We start from the raw sequence: 20601 nt of genomic DNA, 5'->3' as shown, positions 1-20601 counted from the left end.
TTTGATTATGTATGACACCAAAAGTTCAAAGAACAAAAGAAAAAAAATAAATAAGTGGGACTGAATCAAAATAAAATGTTTCTGTGAAAATTGACAATATAAGAAAGCAACCTATAAAATAGGAGAAAATATTTGCAAACCAGTTTATTCAAGAAGGGGTTAATATTTAAAATATTTAAGCAACTTGTATATACAGGACGAATGTATAACCAAAATAGAATAACCAGTTATAAGTGGGGAAGGTCCTGAAAAGACTAGGTTTTTTCAGCAAAGACATATAAATTGCCAAAGGGTATATGTAAAGATGTTCAGTGTTACTAATCATCAGGGAAATAAAAATTAAAGCTGCATTGAGGTATCACATCAATGTTAAGATGGCTATTATCAAAAAGCAAAAAAATAGCAAATGTATTTGCTAGATGTATAGAAAGAGTAACTCATATCCATTGTTAATAGGAATACATAATTACCACAGCCATTATGAAAAAGTGTGGAAGTTTGTCAAAATATTAATAACAACTAGTTGGGCGGCACCTGTGGCTCAGTGAATAGTGTGCCAGCTCCATATACTGAGGGTGGCGAGTTTGAATGTGGCTCCAGCCAAACTGCAACAAAAAATAGCCAGGCGCTGTGGCAGGTGCCTGTTGTTCCAGATTCTTGGGAGGCTGAGGCAAGAGAATCACCTAAGCCCAGAAGCTGGAGTTTGCTGTGAACTGTGACATCATGGCACTCTATCAAGGGTGACAAAGTAAGACTCTGTTTCTAAAAAAGAAAACAAACAAACAAACAAACAGAACTAGTATACATATGCTATATGATCTAGAAATCCCACTACTGTATATATGTAGCCAAAGGAAGTCAAATCAGAATGTCAAAGAGATACGTGTGGTCTTATGCTCATTGCAGTATTATTCACAATAGCTAGGATGAAAGATGTGGAAACAACCTCCATGTCTGCCAATGTGGATCAAGAAAATGTGTGCGTGGGGTGTTTATATAATACAGCCTTAAAAAAGAAATCCTGACATTTGCAACAGCATGAATGAACCTGGAGGATATTATGCCTGGTGAAATTGTCAGGCACAGAAAGCTAAGCACGGCATGGTCTTACTTATGTGTGGAATGTAAAAAATTGAATTTATAGAAACAGAGTACCACTGTGCTTGCCTGGATTTAGGGGGGAAATCAGGAGATGTCGGTCAGAGGGTGCAATCTTGCAGTTAGAAAATGAAAAAATTCTGCAGAGGTAATGTTCAACATAGTAACTATACTTAGTAACAATACTGTACTTCATATTTACTGAGACAGCAGATGTGTTTTCCTATCACAGAACTCAAATGGAACTAAGTGAGATGAAGAACATTTAATTAACTTGATTATGATAATTATTTCACAAAGTATATGTATATCAAAGTATTACATTGTACACCTTGAATAATTTTTGTTCATCAATTATGCCTAAATTATGTTGAAAAAAATGCCAAAGAGAGATACTTGAAAAAACAATACAATTTGGGAAAAAGTGGTGATGAAGGGTGACTGGGGACATTTCTAGGAAAGCCAACAATAAATGAAAGTGCTAGAGGATGTCCAGATTTTCAACTGAGGACCCCTGGATCTTAAATAAATAAAAAAAATAAAGCACCTGTTATGTGCAAGGAATTGCAATAGTTGGTACTAAAAAAACACTTTTCTTTCTTTACTTTCTAAAAGCATAAAGTTCTCTCTCTTTTCTTTACCGTCTTTTATTCCATTTAAATTTTCTGAGGGAGGATGTAGATCAAGATGGCAGAATAGAAACCTCCAGCAATCGCCCCACTGCATGAACACCCAATTCAACAACTGTCCATGCAAGCAAGCACCTTCAGAAGAACCAAAAGCCAGATGAGTGACCATATTACCTGGTTTTAGCATTATGTCAAGGAAAGAGGCACTGAAGGAGGCAGAAAAGCCAGTCTTTTTCCTGCACCATCTTGGGTGCCCAGTGGCCCAGGGGAAAGAGAATGCTGGGGAAGGGGATGAGACTGAAGTGATTGTGGGACTTTACATTTAAACTCAGGGCCGCCCTGGCACAGGGAATGCAGCACAAGGCAGAATTCTACTGGCGCCTGCAGAAGGAGCATTTGACCAGCCTGGCCAGAGGGAGATCCTCCACCCAGAAATGAAGCCCTGATTCCTACTAGCCCCACCACCAGCTGACAAAGCAGCCTGGGGTCTCACTAAATTTGTAAGGTAGTGAAGCCACAAGGGCTATGGGTCCTCAGGCAATTCCTGTAGCTGTGCTGCCTTGAAGCCAGTGGGCTTGGGATGCATATGGCCCAGTGGGAGATACCTGTAGCCACAGCCAAGCCAGTGCCTACAGCTTTCCTCCCCCAACTACAGGCAACACGGCTCAGGGAGAGTCTTCTTCCAGTTGAGGAAAGGAAAGAGAAGAGCTCAGAGGACTTTGTTTTACAACTTGGGTTCCAGTTCAGCCACCATGAAATAAAGTACTAGACAGATTCCTGAGGCCTCTGAGTCCAGGCCTTACTTTCTAGAGGGTATTTTGGAACTCATCTTGGGTCAGAAGGAAACATGCTGACCCGAAGGGAAGGACCCAGTCCTGGCAGGATTCACTGCCTACTGAAAAACGGGCCCTTGGGCTTCAATAAACATCAGAGTTAGGCAGGCAATAGCACTCTGGCTTTGTGTGAGACTGCACTGGCTTCAAGTGAGACCTGGCGCTGGTGGCCACGTGGAATACCCACATCACTTCTTCCCTAACTCCAGCATCCCAGAACAGAGAGTCAGAGAAGAAGGTGAGAGACTTTGCCTGGTAATCCAAGGAAATTTCTTGTATCTTAACCAAGCTTATCAAGGTGGTACCACCATGAGTCTCCAAGAGTCAAGCATTACTGGGCTTGCAGCACCTCCAGTGCTGGTATATCTGCAGTGATAAGAGACTTAGGCTACAACATTCAATTCCATTTGAGCATCTGGAAAGCCTTCTCAAGAAGGATGGGTTCAAACAAGCCCAGACTGAAAATATTAAAATGAATACCTAATTCTTCAGTGTCCAGGCATCAAAAAACCTTCATAGACATCAAGAGCATCCAGAAAGACATGGCCTCACCAAAACAGCTAATAAGGTGCCAGTAACCAACCCAGAGTGATAGAAAGAGGTCACCTCTCAGTCAAAGCATTCCAAGTATCTGTCCTGAAGAAGCACAATCAACTTTAAGACACCAAAGAGAAGGAATTCAGAAGCTCATCAGAAAAATTTAACAAAGAGATTGAAATAATAATAATAAAAAAAAATCAAGCAGAAATTCTGGGGCTTAAGAATTCAATTGACAAACCAAGAAATGCATTAATCTCTCAATGGCAGAATTGAACAAGTAGAAGAGAGCATTAGTGAGTTCAAAGACAGGCTATTCGAAAAGACATAGTCAGAAAATAAAAAAGAATAAAATGGAGCACACCTACAAGATCTAGAAAATAGCCCTGAAAGAGCAAATCTAAGAGTTATTTGCCTTTAAGAAGAGGTAGAGAGAGAGATTGGGGTAGATACTTTATTCAAAGAAATAATAACAGATAACTTCCCAAACTTAGAGAAAGATATGAATATTCAGGTACAAGAAGGTGGTAGAACTTTAGAATTTAATCCAAACAGGGTTACATTAAGGCATTTAATAACGGAGCTCCCAAAGGTCACAAATAAAGAAAAGATCCCAACGGAAGCAAGAGAAAAGAAAAAAATAACATGTGAATGGTCTCCAATAGGTCTGGCAGGAGACTTCTCAGTGGAGACCTTACAGGCCAGGAGAGAAGGGCATGACATAGTCAAAGAGCTGAAGGTAAAAAACAAACAAACTTTAACCCTAGAATGTTACATCCTGCAAAAATCTTCTTCACACATGATGTAGAACTAAAGACTTTCTCAGACAAAAGCTGAGGGATTTCATTGATAACAGACTTCTCCTACAAGAAATACTAAAAGGAGTTCTTTAATCTGAAAGAACAGGAGGTTAATCAACAGTAAGAAATCTTCTGAAAGTGTACAACTCACCAGCTACAGTAAGGGCACAAAGAATACTCTATTGTTGTAATTGCAGCATATAAACTACTTAAATGTTAAGTAGGAAGATTAAAACACAGAACCATCAAAAATAACATTTTGAGAGATAGATAATATAAAAAGATATGACTGGCAACAAAAAGTTAAAAATTGGCAGTGGTCTATGTATATTCAATGTATTATTGGTAGGTAAAGTAACTCACTCCTTCCATGTTGTTACTGGATGTTTGGTGGTTTTGTGGTGGGGAAGATGGAGTTAAAGGGTAGAATTCCTACTCTGAAATGTTGATGTGGCAAGGGAGGGGCATGTGCACTCAAAAAAAAAAAAAAGAAAAAAAAGATGTTCATTATCACCTATCACTAGGGAAATGCAAATTAAAACCACACTGAGACACCACCTTACCCCTGTTAGAATGGCTTGTATTAAAAAGTCCAAAAACAATAGATGCTGGCTAGCATGCAGAGAGAAAGGAATATTTATACATCATTGGTGGAATTGCAAACTAGTACAACCCCTATGGATAAATGATATGGAGATACTTGAAGAAATAAAAATAGACTTACTATTTGATCCAGTAACCCCATTACTGGGTATATACTCAAAGGAAAACAAGTCATTTTATAAAAAAGACACGTGAACTTGAATATTTATTGCAGCATGATTCACAATTGCAAAGATGTGAAACTAACCCAGTGCCCATCAGTTCACAAGTGCATTAACAAAATGTGGTTATGCATGTATATATACTGTGGTGTATTACTCAGCCATATAAGGAATAAATCAATGTCTTTTGCAACAATTTGGATGGAACTGGAGACCATTATTCTAAGGGAAGTGTCTCAAGAATAGAAAAACAAACAACACATGTACTTTCTAATAATATGGAATTAATTGATGGGTACACACAGGCACAGAAAAAAGGAAAAATTGTTGGAAATCAAAAAGTGAGGAGGGGCAAGAACGTGCCTAACAGGTATAATGAATACTATTCAGGTGTTGGGCACACTTACAGCCCTGACTAAAGCATTGTAAAAGCTACCCATGCAGTGCCGCACCTGTGGCTCAGTGGGTAGGGTGCTGGCCCCATATACTGAGGGTAGTAGGTTCAAACCTGGCCCCGGCCAAACTGCAACAACAACAAAGCTATCCATGTAACAAAAACATTTGTACCTCTTTCATATTCTGAAATTAAAAAAAAATTTAAAACGGGAGAATTTCTGTTACATTTCTCTTTATTTGTTTCTAAGAATGGTTGTCATGTTTTTAAAATATCTGGTTATAAACTTTTTTTTGCAAGTCTCATGGCAACCTTATATCAAACAACCTGCCATAGATACACAAAATGGAAAACAAAAAATTAAAACACACAGGTGGTGCCTGTGGCTCAAGGAGTAGAGCACTGGCTCCATATACCAGAGGTGGTGGGTTCAGACCTGACCCTGGCCAAAAACTGTAAAAAAAAAAAAAAAAAAAATTTAAACACACTACAAGATAAGGTGTTCAATACAGTGCAAGAAATGACTAGAGGGTGACCCTTGTTTTATTTCCGTGTTTTTTTGTTTGTTTTTTAGGGTAACAAAGAGAGATTCTATGTATGAAGAGCAAAGAGAAAGTTTACAGCACTTTTAGGGAGAGTTGGAAGTGGGCCCCTGTCACGAGGAGAGAAGGTGAGAGAGACCTCTTATTTCTACTCTCAGGGAGAAAGCTTTTAGTAATTCACTATTAAGTATGATGTTTGCTGTGGGAGTTTTTTAGTATTCTTTATCAGATTAAGGATGCTCTTATCTGTTCCAAATTTGCTGAGAGCTTTTATGAATGAGAAGTGGACTTTACCGAAGGCATTTTCCGTATCTTTTAAGATGAACAAGATTCCCCCCCCCCCCTTTTTTCTGTTAATATGGTCACAAGTTCATTATTAGATGTTAAAACCATCCTTTTATTCTTGAAATAAACCTGACTTGATCATGAAAAATATAAAAATTAAAAACACTACTAGAGAAAATCACTTTTAACGAAGGAAGATAGGAAGGAAGTTAAGAAAGTAAGAGAGAACACAAAACAGCCAGACATCAAATTAACAGCATTGGAGGAGTTAAGTCCTTTCCTATCAATAATAACTTAGAATGTGAAGGGACGAAACTTTCTAATCAGAAGACCTAGAGTGACAAAGGGATAAAAATTCAAGAGTCATTTAAATTTCCCCGTATTCTATTTCTTGCCCTGCCTCATCCTCCTGCCTCCCAGGACTTTTTCTTTCTCTGGCTTCTGTTAGGGGAGTGGTTTCAACACGGGCCTCCCACACCATTGGGGTTTCTATGGCGTTCACTCAGGGCCAATGCTAGTACAGCGCCACGACGCACAGCCTGGCTTCCACCCTGTTTAAAAGACTGAGTTTCTAAGTAAGGTTTTTTGTTTGGAGAAATGGTTCTGAAACTTCATGAATTTAATATTAAGTCTTAGGTTGCTGAGTCACACTTTACTTCTCATTTTCTTTAACCACTTTACAAATAGTAGAACAGATTGAAGTAGGGCACTTTTCAAACAATTTGTGTCTGTGTATCTTTATTTTTTCCACAATTGCTCTCTTGAACCATTCTTCTTCTTTATTATTTTGCTTACTAATGGTGCCATTCGGTGCTCCTTCTGTGTGAGAATGGCTGCATTGCTGTTTTAGAACCTTTCCCTGAAACATACAAGTCAGAATGGCATTCTTGAATCTCATTTTTTGAAAGGCACCCTTGGCTAGTGGTATGGAGCGTTAGATAGCAATGGCGTATAAGGTCGAAATGGAATAATAATACATCTACTGACATGCTTTTCACATGTTGTGTACAAGACACATTTCATAAGGCAGGGGCATTTGCCTGCCCTTACTCTGCTGGGAGGAGGCAGGTCCACCTGTCCGGAAGTCCACATCTGAGAGAAAACAGTGGGAGTCAGAAGATGAGGAAGCAGGAGTTCGGTATTGATCAGGTTGTAAATCTCTGCAGCTACAGGATAATTCTACTTTATTCTCTCACCTGCTCTGCGAGTTTTGATAATTTGGCAGGTCAGGAAGGGGAAAGGGCAAAGAGAAAGTATGATTCATCTGCAGGTGAGAAGGTGACTCCTCCTCCTTTCTTATGGAAATAACTGAGCTTAGTATTAATGGACTGAGATTGGGGGAGGAGAAGGAAGTGTATTACAGAAGACTTATTTTTTTTTAATTTGTTAAGCGGACAGATACAATGCAGAAGAGGGTAAATGTCTCTATGCCAATCTGATGTTTACATCTCTCAAGCTGAGAGGCTATTTGAGTTCCCTTCTTAACTTGTAACTGAACCAAGATACACAGTTAGTTCTAGCTCCATAAATCCAGTCCTCAGATGTTTTGTTCCTTCTGAGTCATGTTGCATTTGTCTGCATCATTCCAGCCTTTAACACAAAGTTAGCAGGTTCCTTACACGTCCTGTTCTTCCCGTGTGCTTAACTATACCCTCAAAATAGATTGATCCAAATATTATATATTCTGTCGTTGTCTCTAACAGGTTTAGCATTTTCTTTCTTTTTGAGTATGCATGTATGTTTTGTGAAAGAATTCTGAATTTCATGAATCTGTGTATGTATTTGACTCTGCAGTGACTTAAGTATTTCTTTCTTTTTTTTTTTTTTGTGGTTTTTTTTGGCTGGGGCTGGGTTTGAACCCGCCACCTCCGGCATATGGGACCGGCACCCTACTCCTTGAGCCACAGGCGCCGCCCGACTTAAGTATTTCTTATCAGTGAAATATAATTATGTTCAAAACTCCTATTTGGGGGTAATTTAGCCTAAGGAAACTTAATCAAAATGTGGACTAAACTAAGTGCACAAAAAAGTTCGTTGCAACAAAATTTCTCAAAGCAAAAAATGAGAAGCCAGCTACTGACAGGGTAATAATGGTGCTTACAGTTAGAGTCTAATCCACGCAGTGCAGCATAATGATTCCATTAAAATGAAGACTATGAAGATTGTACAGCAACATGAATAAACCAACATATAATGTACCTGTAAACTGTGATTGCAAGTGAGTAAAATGCATGCTAGGGGGAAAATACTGGGAAGGAATATGTTAAGATAATAATGGTTATATGGGGGGAAAGTACAGTAATAAAAAAAGTCCCTCCTCCTTTTTTCTTTTGCTTAAAGGCATCTATGTGCTGAGAATTGTATAAAGTGGTCCCCTACACTTTCTCTCATATTCTCTTAATATAGCTGCATTTACTATGTATATCCATTAGCAAATGAGGAAATCGAGGCTCAGATAGGTTAGGTGACTTTCCTGATGTGATACTTTGTGTAAGTGGCAAAAGTGGACTTGAAAGAGAAGTCCATGTGTATTTTTTTTTTTGTAGAGACAGAGTCTCACTGTACCGCCCTCGGGTAGAGTGCCGTGGCATCACACGGCTCACAGCAACCTCTAACTCTTGGGCTTATGCGATTCTCTTGCCTCAGCCTCCCAAGCAACTGGGACTACAGGCGCCCGCCACAAGGCCCGGCTATTTTTTGTTGCAGTTTGGCCGGGGCTGGGTTTGAACCCGCCACCTTCAGCTTATGGGGCCGGCGCCCTACTCACTGAGCCACAGGCACTGCCCTATCCATGTGTATTTTAATGAAGAAGTAGTGGATGTGGAACTGAAGTTCAGTGGTCAAGCATCCTGGATTCAAATGTCCTTCCACACATAGATGGTGTGACCTTGACCTACCATTCTATGTCTGTAAAGTGAAGCCAACTTAAACAGCATTCACATGGACCTCTCAGTGTTGAGCATCTAGATTGATCAACTAGGTGTTGATCTATAGCACCTAGAGTTTCAACTTTCTAGAATGCCTCCCCTACCCCACAATGAGGTCATTCCCTGAGATTTGGATTAATATTGTAGTTTTTGCTATAAATCCTCATTTTAGACCCTACACATTTCAAATGTTAATGCATATCTCAGAGACAGGAAAGTATATTTATGAAGAAGTGGTATAGTTGGTGTGTAAATTGGAAGTGAAGGGACTAAGTGAAGTCCAGACCCCCTTTGTGTTTGTCTGTCTACATCAAGGAAAAGGAACATGTGAGGGGCAATGTAATTGATGTGGAGCTTCAGAGCGCTGGCTGCTGCCTGAGTATGGCTCATCAATTCTAGAAGAGATTTCCCATTTAGCTGGGTGGGAAAGATAGCCAGCCTCATGGCAGATAGCTGCCTGGACAGCTGGGGTGCCAACCCTCCTCATCATGTAGATGCAGTAGAAATGGCTCTTAACTGATAATATTCATGCCCATCTGTTTTGATGACATTGTGCCCTCATGAGCACTGGTCAACTCCATTCTCCTGTATCTCCCTCTGACCTCATCCCCCCTGCCTCCCTCCCATCCATCCACAGTTGTGAGTGCTTTTCATCTTCTTTTCAGATGTTCTTTCTGCTTGCATGACCAGAGATCATGTTGATCTTTGCACAGTCTAAGCAAATTTCTAGGTGTGCATTATGGTTAAAACATGAAGGAAAGAGCTGAGCACAGCATATTGCTGCGTGCGCTCATTTCACAGACCACAAGGCTGAGATTTAGAGAGGTCACATCGTTCTCCAACATTCACACAGCCAGCCTGCAGTAGAGAAAATGGTTGGTGTTTCAGGCTTAACATTACATCCAGAATTCTCTCCTGGTGACCCTGGTGGTCGTCTCATTATGCTTCTAGATCTTTCTTCCAGGGTTCTTGGAGCTAGTGTTAGTGACTCCATACATTATGCTCTTAGACATTTTCTCTTTCTTTCTTTGTTTTTTTTTTTTTTTTTTTTTGCAGTTTTTGGCCAGGGCTGGGTTTGAGCCTGCCACCTCTGGCATATAGGGCTGGTGCCCTACTCCGTTGAACCACAGGCGCCGCCCTCTTAGACATTTTCTAGGGTGCTGTTGAGAATGGACAAGGCAGAAGGCATCTTGAACAGAAGGGATAAGGACAGCCTCCTTGCTGGAAACCTGCTGTATGGGCATAAAAATGACACCCAGAAGAGAAAAAGTCTCAAGAAAGAGTTAGGGGTCACCAGATCCTCTAAACACCTAGAAGGAAGCTATTTACTCACTGAGTTCAAAGGCACTGCAAGAAAGAAATATCAAGTCCATTACTGGGAACCAGAGGGCCAAGTTCAATTTCTTCCTTCATGCCTTATCTTTTCCTTTCTTACAACCCAGTTTTTTTTTTTTTTTTTTTTTATATTTTCTCTTTATATTCTACTCCATTTTCTTCTCAATGCCATTTTCTTCCACTTCTCATTTGTGTGCCTTTTTCATTTTAGACTCTTCCTATTTGGAGGTTGGACTAAGAATGGATCCTACAATGCAAAGTGTCATGACATTTCCAGTGTGACACCATTAAACATCCCCGAAAGCAGCACGGTCCCAAGGTGCCCGTTTTCAGGTAGGCTACAATTTTACCTTTGATATATCATTTGATTTCCATTATGATTCTGAGACAGAAATAATTATCCATATTTGACAGGTGAGGAAGATGAGTCTTAGAGAGGTAAAGTTGTGATCTATTTTTGCGAGAATTGTAAATACTAAATATGACTTTAGGCTCCTGATTTGGGCCTCTGCCTCAAATTCTATTCACACATCATCCAGGATCTTGCTAAAATGAAGGTCACTATTCACTAGGTCTGAAGTAGGTCCAGAGATCATGCCTTTCCACCTAGCTCCGAGTTGATGCTGGTTCTGCTGTGGTGCAGACCACTTTTTGAGGAGAATGTTTTATGCCATACCATGCCATTTTCTATCTTGGGACCTTAAATCCTCAGGAGATAACTGAATTTCCCATGTAGTTCCAGGTGTTGAATACTTCCTGTCTCTTAAACCACTTGGTCAAGGCCGGTATCTCTCTTTGACAGTATGTAGGAAAACGGCAGGATACGGCCATAATGACATATTCCTCCATATCCTTTTTCTCCAATTCACTGTGAACCTCTCAAAAGCAAAGTGGTACATACATCTGGTGTTCACCATTTGCTTTTTTATTTCTACCAATTGGCTCCTGACTCAGAAAAGCTTTGTGGAATGGATGGATGAATGCAGTGATACCATAAATTAAAACAGTGAGGTACTTTTTCTGAACAGTGGTTTCTGGAATTATCCCAGGCCTTAGAGCAGGGTTGGAATCCATTTAGTGCAGGGACAATGTCAGAGAGCAAACAGAATAATAATTAGGGCCTCAGAAGTTCACCAACACTTGCCATCTGTAGCCCTGAGTGGTCACCAAAGCCCTGTGCTTTCTCTGGCAGAAGCTGCCTCCTGGTCCTCTCTTCCTCTGCCTGGCACTTGTCACTATTCCCATTGGCCTGTCAATAATGAAGATAAATCTGTCTTGTTGTTGTATTAATGTCCCATTTTCAAGCTGGATGTCCCAGAATTGTGGAAAATACCTGATCTTGCTATGAATGGAGCTCTTTTGCTAGAAAGTTCTAAATCTAAACTTTTAAAGACAAGGGTATGTGTGAGCCATCATTTAATGGACAGAAAACCTAAGTTCTAGACTTGTTCATTGTTATTTTTATTATTTGGCTGTCACATACCCTCACTAAGCCTTCCTTTTCTCATCAGAGAAATGGGAAATAGATGAACCAGATGATTGCAAAGTTGCCTTTCACTCCTAAAAGTCAGATTTCTGACTCATAGAGCCACTACTGATCTAAGTAATGTGAAGGATTAAACGTAGTTTAAAACTTCCTTGTTTAACTGGATAAAACCCAAGTCCAGATGGTTGATGTTCCCAGAATGATATACTCTTTATATACAAGGACTTGGTTTGCTGAATTACCCCACTATTTTCATCTCACATTTATGCCCAGCAGACTTATTTAAGAGGGAAAGACTTATATGAAAAATCTCTCAATATAATAGAGTTTGCTGGAACTTTTCTGGCCATGCTAATTACTGACTTCAACCTCATGTGGTTTCAGATGGACAGCTGTATATGAATATTAATTTTTCTTTGAGGGCTTTTAAAATTTTTTCTTTAGTAGTTTTGTTTTTACAACACAATCAAGGGAATTAGTGCTTCTGACAAAAGAGCAATTAAATGTGTACCACATCTCAGCTTGTAAAGTGACGTGCAGTCTGGAAACAGGACATCATTTTAGATGGAATTAGTTTCCTTTGTCATATTATTCATTCAAAGTTACGGTCTTAGCTCTTTCTTCTCAAACAATTTCACTTCTGAATCTTCTCTTGCCTTCTCTTGATGTTACATTTTCAGGTGGCCAAGATGTTTTTTCTCTTCCCTTGTTCTGACATACCTCATATTACTTACAGATCCTAATTTTTCCTGGCTAGACACATATATGTTGGGCTTTCTATGAGTAAAAAGTCAATTTCTATTATGTTTAGTCACTAAGGTTTTAGGCTTGGTTTGTCTACCATGGCAGCTAACATGACCTTAAGTAACACAACATGTCGTCACATATGAATTTTTAACCCCAGGTGTCTGTCTCCGGGGTTCTGCATATCGTTTTTGGATATACTACTATATCTAAAGATAGAGAAAATTTGATCCTTGCTAGTAACTTAGAATCTGTAGTACTAGTAAGGAAGACTAAAGTGAGTCTTTAGTTATTGGGTCTTTAGGGGTCTTTGTATGGGGGAATTGGTAGGCATCAGGGAAGCACAGTGTAAAAAATTAAATACACAAGACAGAATCCTGAGTAGGTGCCAGAGTTTACTGGGATAATTTGTTACTTTTTTTTTTTAAATTGAAGAAAGACCTACAGGACTCAACACAAGCCTGACAATTACATTTGCAAACTTGCCACTGTGCACTTATGTTAGCAGCACTGTATGAACAACTTGGTAAGGTTTCATAACCTTGGTATATCAGTTATGTTCATGTTTACATGTGGTGGTATCTTGCTGAGTTTTGTTTTACTGTTGCATGTTTTGTGTGCTGTTGAAGAATGTTGGAGCTTAAATTAGAGCAATGAACAAAATGTTTGTAAATTTCTCATTAAACTTGGCAGAAGTTATGGGGATGATGCCATGAAGAAAATGGCAGTGTACCCATGGATTAAATATTTTTTTGAGGGAAGAGAATGCATAACTCATTAAGAGTGGCCAGTAAGGAGAAGAACTGACAAAAACATGGCAAAAATATGTCACATTGTACATCAACATCATTGGCTATGAGAAGCACTGCAGGCCAAGTAAACATCAATTGATAAACAGTTAGGAAAATATCAACTGAAAATCTTGGCCAAAAACTCATGGATGTTGTTTCATGATGATGGGCTAGTTCACATCACACTGTCTGTGACGCAGTTTTTAGCCAGTAAACAAATAACTGTATTGGAACCCAAAGCAACTGATCTGGCCTCCAGTGAATTTTTTCTTTACCCAAAGATAAAGGAAATATTGAAAGGAAGAATTTAGATGCCATTCAGGATATCAAGGATAGTACAATGATGCTTTGATGGCCATTCCAGAGAAACAGTTTTGGCACATAGCCTCCCAAGAGGAGGACCTTGAAGGTGATCATAGTGATATTCAGTAATGAGGTATGTAGTACTTTTCCTAGGATGAGTTTGTGAACTTAACTGTCAGACTTCTTATATTCAGGAAACAAGATTGGATTTTGCTGTTCTCAAATATGTCATCTTCTGGCTTAGGTAGAAAAGGCTGTGGAGTTATTTTGGATTTTGTGAGGAGTGGGTGGAGGGGACTATAGTTGGTTTAAAACAGTGTGTTGTGTAGGTACAGCACAGAGTTAGGAAAGAGGAGAAAGATGTGAATTCTATATCCACTTCTGACCCTGTGCCTCTAACATTCTGGCTGGATACCTTTATATGTGGCTTAATTTTCTTATTTGTAAAATTGAAATAATAGCACTTTCTTTGTACTATTGTAATACAGATAAATTACTTAAATGCTTTGCTCTGAGCCTGGAATAGTACATCAAATGTGGGCTATTTTATTAATCTGTTTTTATACAAAGTTGGTACATTACAATAAACTTGATCTTTGCTGAGTACTCAGAATCTAAAACAGCACTTGGCACATAGGAATTCAATAAAGAATGGTTTCCTGAAAGAACAAATATACATACAGTGTTGATTCCATTTTTCTTCTCACGTAACATTATATTGTGAACATTTTCCTATGTTATTTGAAAAAGCCTTTTAGAATGGTTGCTGTGATCAATATTTAACAAACACATTTAGCTTACATATCCAATTGTAAGCTTCCCTTTATTGCTGTCAGGAGGTAATCACTTTTCTAAAGATGCTGATGTTGAACAATATATTTTTGCAATTTCTCTTGAGCTAATATCTCTAGAGCCTTCTTTTGAACACTGACAATGATTGCAAAAAGTCAACCTTTGCAGGTGAATTATATTATTAGAAATAGACACAAGTCACCCATACCCAGGTTGTTGAATATAAAGAATGATTTGGCTTGATGAAGTGAAGACCCTAATGTTATACAGATTTTATAAAGACTCTGATTCCAAAAAGAAAAATTCTAAAATTTCACTGAGAAAAAGTCATGTGGAAACAGGTGAGCTAGGCAAGATGACTACTTGAAAAAATGATTTAACTGAATGTGTATCTTTTGCAGTGTTAAATCATACATCAGGTTGGTGGATCCATGTTAAAGAAGCCATTTCTTCTTGGTTCAATGTTTATAAAGTTTGTCTCCGAAAGTAAAAACTCTTGGCTTCTCCGCCGCAACTCTTGCTAAAGAATCTGAAGGGTACTCTATTAAGAGTAGAACACAAAAACTCTTCATCAGTAATTTCTGGTTTCTAGAAGGTTAGTGAATAAGAAACTTAGAATATTGCCAAGTCAAGATGGTCAGGAAGAGATATTTGGATCCCGACTACACTGTATTTGATATTTGATCCTACAGCGATATCAAAGACATGGAAAGATCTTTCTGGGAGGTAAAAGACTGACAGCATTGTGATCAGTATGTGATGTCTCATATTAGATTTTAAAGATAATGGGAGAGAGCCGGGCAGAGTCCTCCGATTGCCTAGCACTCATCGTCACCTTTGGAGGGTGGTAAGCATTATTTATATTCCTATGATACTTTACAATATACAAAATTTCATACATTATGTTCCATTTTATTTTCCTGACATGCTAAGTGGCATGATTATCTCTTTTTCAGATGGAATAACCTGAGGCTAAAGTACCGTATGGTTTGCCTTTGGTCACTTAATAGTAATTGATCTGGGACATGAAATATTGAATGATCTGGGTCACTAAAAGAAGTCTGCAGTAAGCTTTAATCTATTTTTGAAAAGTCTGAATATCTGGATTCATTGATTTTATAAAACTGGCTTTAAAATGTACAAAATGGTATAAAATGTTGACTGGGTCACATGTAGAAAACTAAGTAAAAACATTTGATGGTATTGCTTTATCTGAGTACCAACTTTATCAAAATACAAATTCTTAGATTTAGCAGCTCAAGAAGGCAACTCAAATTAACCTTTTTCATTGTACGACTGATTGAGACTTACCAGTCTTGTTCATAGTTGACCCTTAAAATTCGCTTCCCTTCCAAGTTGGGTATATTTTATTGTATCATGAGACTAATTTAATTTTTCAATGAAAAGCTTTAGAGACAAATTTAGAGAATGGAATACTTAAATTGACATTTATTTGCCACATGCTTTTGTCTAGCTGCAAAGAAAATATCCCCCTGCCACAAACCTTATGTTTCAGCTTGTGAATTTGCTGATTAAGACTTATGATTCTGAGTCAGGGCATCTTTTCAGCCTAACCTCAATTCTTGTTGTGAATCAACACTTTTTCTCCTAAGAACATACACACAGCCTGATCATTGTGGGCATGCAGCATATTTTAAAGTGTGGGAAATGAAATAGTATGTAACATTTCTCATGGTACAGTAAATGCTATTTTGTTCCAGGAAATAATAGCTTTCCCCCTCAAGATGATTTTGACTTCTGAGCAATCTTCCCTTTGCTGTTTCATAAAGTAGATGACCACTGCATGCATTTCCCAAGGCCATTTTTTTTTTTCATAGAGACAGAGTCTCATGCTATCGTCCTTAGTAGAGCCATGGCATCACACAGCTCACAGCAACCTCCAACTCCTGGGCTTAGGTGATGCTCTTGCCTCAGCTTCCCAAGTAGCCAGGACTACAGGTGCCTGCCACAATGCCTGGCTATTATTTTTTTTTGTTGCACTTTGGCCGGGGCCAGGCCCGAACCTGCCACCCTCAGTATATAGGGCCAGTGCCCCACCCATTGAACCACAGGCGCCACCCAAGGCGATATTGTTTTAAGAATATCATGAGAAAAATTTTTTTTGCCTTGTATGCTTGGTTTGAAAACAGTACTTTTCCCAAGAGAACTTCAAGTCAATTTATAATACTTTATTTATTGAAATATCTGAAGTAGATATAGCAAGTTAGAATCTCGTAGCTATATGATTATTTTATTTTGTAATAACTTTTTTGAATTACCATGTTTTTCTACACATTTTTTAATTTTTTGAAACAGAGTTTCACTTTGTCACCTTCAGTAGAGTGCCATGGCATCATAGCTCACAGCAACCTCAAACTATTGGGCTTAAGTGATCCTCTTGCCTCAGCAGCTCAAGTAGCTGGGACTATAGGCACATGCCACAATACCTGGCTATTTTATTTTATTTTATTTTTTGATATAAAATAAATTTATTTCAGGTTAATGTAAGGGAACAAACAACCAGGTCAAAATATTTGATTTTGTTAGGTAGAGTCCTTCTTGTGATTATGTCTCACACACAGGAGGTGTACCAACCTCCCTGATGCCCCATGCTCATTCAGTAAGTGCCCCCCAAACCCCGCTTACTTCTCCCCAAAACTTGAATTGAAATGAGTTTTTTATCTATGTGGACATGCATCAGATTGTCTAATGGCTTCATATTAGTATTGAGTACATTGGATAATTGCTTTTCCATTCTTGTGATACTTTAGTAAGAAGAATGTGTTTCAACTCCATTCAGGATATTACAAAAGATATGAAGTCACCATATATTTAATGGCTAAATAGTATTCCATAGTGTGCATGTCCACAATTTGTTAATGCATTCCTGAGTTGATGGGCATTTGGATGGTTTTCATGTCTTGGTGAAAGACATGTGGAATTTCAGGGTCAAATGGGAGATCTAAGTTGAGATCTTTGAGGATTCTCCATATTTCTTTCCAAACAGGCTATATTAGTTTGTAGCCCTACCAACAGTGTAAAAGAGTTCCCCTCTCTCCACAACCATGCCAAGCATTGAGACTTTGTGATGTGGGCTTTTCTAACTGGGGTTAGGTGATATCTCAGGGTGCTTTTGATTTGCATTTCTCTGATGATTAGGGGCAATGAGCATTTTTTCATATGTTTTTTGGCCATTTGTCTATCTTCTTTAGAGAAAGTTCTATTCCTGTCTCTTGTCGAGTGATCTATGGGATTGTTAGCTTTCTTTTTGTTTATTAATTTGAGTTCTCTGTAGATCCTAGTTACCAAGACTTTGTCCAATTCCTAATATTCAAATATCTTTTTCCACTCTGAAGGTCGTCTATTTACTTTGTTTGTTGTTTCCTTAGCTGTACAGAAGCTTTTCAGCTTAATTAATTTTCATTTGTTTATTTTTGTTGTTGTAATTGCCACAGAAGTCTTCTTCAGAAAATCTTTCCCCAGGCCTATATCTTCAATTTTTTCCCCACATTTTCTTTGAGGATTTTTATAGTTTCATGCCTTAGATTTAAATATTTTATCCATCTTGAACCAATTTTTGTGAGTGGTGAAAGTGTGGGTCCATTTTCAGTCTTATACATACGGATATCCAGTTCTCCCAGCACCATCTATTAAGTAGGGATTCTTTTCCTTAGTGTGTGATCTTGTTTGGTTTATTTAAGTTCAGGTGACTGTAAGATGAAATGCCCAGCTATTTTTAGAGAAAGGGTCTCGCTGTAGCTCAGGCTGGTCTCAAACTCCTGAGCTCAGGCAATCCACCTACCTCGGCCTCCCAGAGTGCTAGGATTATAGGTGTGAGCCATTGCTCCTGGCCCCTACAAAAATTATTTCTATTATAGAAAGTGATATTCACTTCTAGATGCAGGAATTTGAGTTTAAAAGAACACATGTCACCATCTTAACAACCACAGTGATATAATATGATGGCAATTTTGGTTTAATAATAGCCTGATAAACATGTCTGCATAATTTAATCAAAATTATAAATGTTTATCCTACTTTTTCATTTAGCCTATTATAAGCATTTCCCTGTTTTTCCAAAGGAAATTAAACACATGGCATATCCTTATAAACTGTTTCTTCAAAGAATCTCAAGTCACACTTAAAATATATGTCACATTTTGTCCCTCACCTAATTAAAACTACTCAGTGATTTTTCTGACTCCCTTAGGGTAAAGCCAAATCCTTACTGTTTTCTACAAGTTTATGTGATCTGGTTTCTGCCTGTCTATCCATCCTTACTTCTGCACCCTCACCCTTTCCTTTTCTCTCCATCAACCACACAAGCCATCTTTCTGTTTTTTTTTGAACCAAAAACTCATCTTGGCTTAGAGCTCTTGTCCTTACTGTTTTTTCTGCATGCCACTGGGGTGATGTTGGAAGGCTGTGAGCAAGGGAGTGATGTGATTTGCTTGATGAATGAATTTACTGTGACTGGTGGTGGCAGGGAGTGGTAGAGGCATTGCCCTTCTAGCCCTTGAATGATCATGCCTTTTTCATTTAAAATACACCAAAGTTACCCTTTGTTAAACCAGTCTATTCAAACCTGCTTGAGTCCTATATCTGGAGACATCTTCTCAGGAATGTCACACTTTCAAAGGTGCTGATCAAAGCCTTTCTGGGCTACTCAAGCAGGCTTGTGTCATTGTCATTTTGAGTAGAAGTTTGAAAACGATTGCTTGGAAAACATGCCAGTGCTAAAGAGTTCGTCTCAGGATTGTTTGCCTTCCAACACCCATACTGTGTCAAGATGCTCCTCTAGGTAGATGAGCCAACAATTCAAAACTTGATAGAAGAGACAACTGAGGATTCCCAAGTAGTCCAGTGCTGGGTGTTACGTGATGCAGGTCATTCCCATCCAACAGCTGATGCAGGGCTCCAAAGCTCAGGATTTGATGTGAATAGACCAAACAAGCTGTGCCTAAAGAAACAATAATTTTAGCATTTATCTGGGAATATCAAATTGCTATGACACTGATTGTTGACAAGAGATAGCTTTTCATGACAGTGACTGCAGGAGGCTTTGTACGTAATTGGTCAGCATCAGAAGTAGCTTTCTGTGGAGTCAAATCTGGTAACTGTCTCTACTGTAATTTTGGGTATTGGGAAAGACTTCCTCTTCCTTACTCAGCAAAATATTAATACGTGGCCTGCCTGCTCAGTGGTTTAGAAAATTATTTTTAGAGTAAACAGCTTTATGGTAGACCTATGCAGTGAAGTTCTATAGATTGAAAATAGTCTAGATTTATATTTAATGGCATAAAATATATTCAATATATTATCAACTGAAAAACAAAAAATAAAAGTCTACATAGTATGCTCTAAGTTTTATTAAAAAATTATTGATAAATATCTATATATTTCTTAAAAGCCATGAAGGACTTAAGCTTGGCTGTTATACACCAAAATGTTAGCAGGGGTAATTTTGGCATCATAGGATTACCTTTACATATCTCTTAATGTAATTATTGTCAGAGTGAAAATCTTATCAGTGGCATCTTTTCTGCAAATCAAATACAATGTGAAATGCCACCATGTAATACAGGGGAGGTGGCACTGCTCTCCCTGAAGTAGAGTGGCAGGACACGTCCCCCACAGCCCCACTCCCCTCCAGTGATTCCCAGGCACTTCTTGAACTCAAGGAGGCACAATTTAGATACCATTGGCCTGAAACTGAGAGTGGGGGGCATCCTTGAGTCAGGTCTTACAGAACTTTGCTTTGAGCCAGCCATGCCTGTGATAAAAATTTAGCTAACCTAGACTGCATTCCTTCAAGTATGCTGTGGTCACAACAGTCACAGTATGAAATATAAAAAAATTAAACAAACCAAGAAATCCTTTATAGACTAAAGCTTAGCAAATTTGCCAGTGTATCGATCCATTCCTTAGGTGCCATAAAACTTTAATGCTAGAGTGGACAGATTTGAAGAGTTCTCTGATCACAAACCCAGCAGGCCATTGTGTAGCTATTATGCACAAGCTCAAAACCTGTCACTCAGATAAAGCCAGTGCACAATTATTTATTGCCAGTGGGTTAGAGAGGACCTAGTTTGAGCTTTTGAGAAAAGCTTTTGGTATAATGGCTCCTAAGTTGTTTTTCAAAAGTATGGAGCTCCCCAGTGATGTATTTACAGGAGTAGGAGGAGATTGGTGGCCCTGATACTCTGAATGTCACATCCAACTTTGAACATATCAGTTATGTTTCCATTTTATATACTGCTATTCCACTTTGAGCTTCATTAAAAAAAAAAAAAAAAACTGGAGAAAAGCACAAGTTTGAAAATTGCTTAAAATGTCGATTA

This window comes from Nycticebus coucang, chromosome 8 (assembly GCF_027406575.1).
Source record: "Nycticebus coucang isolate mNycCou1 chromosome 8, mNycCou1.pri, whole genome shotgun sequence".
NCBI classification, from domain to species: Eukaryota; Metazoa; Chordata; class Mammalia; order Primates; family Lorisidae; genus Nycticebus; species Nycticebus coucang.
The sequence above is the reverse complement of the archived record's forward strand: the minus strand, read 5'-3'. Positions refer to the sequence as shown.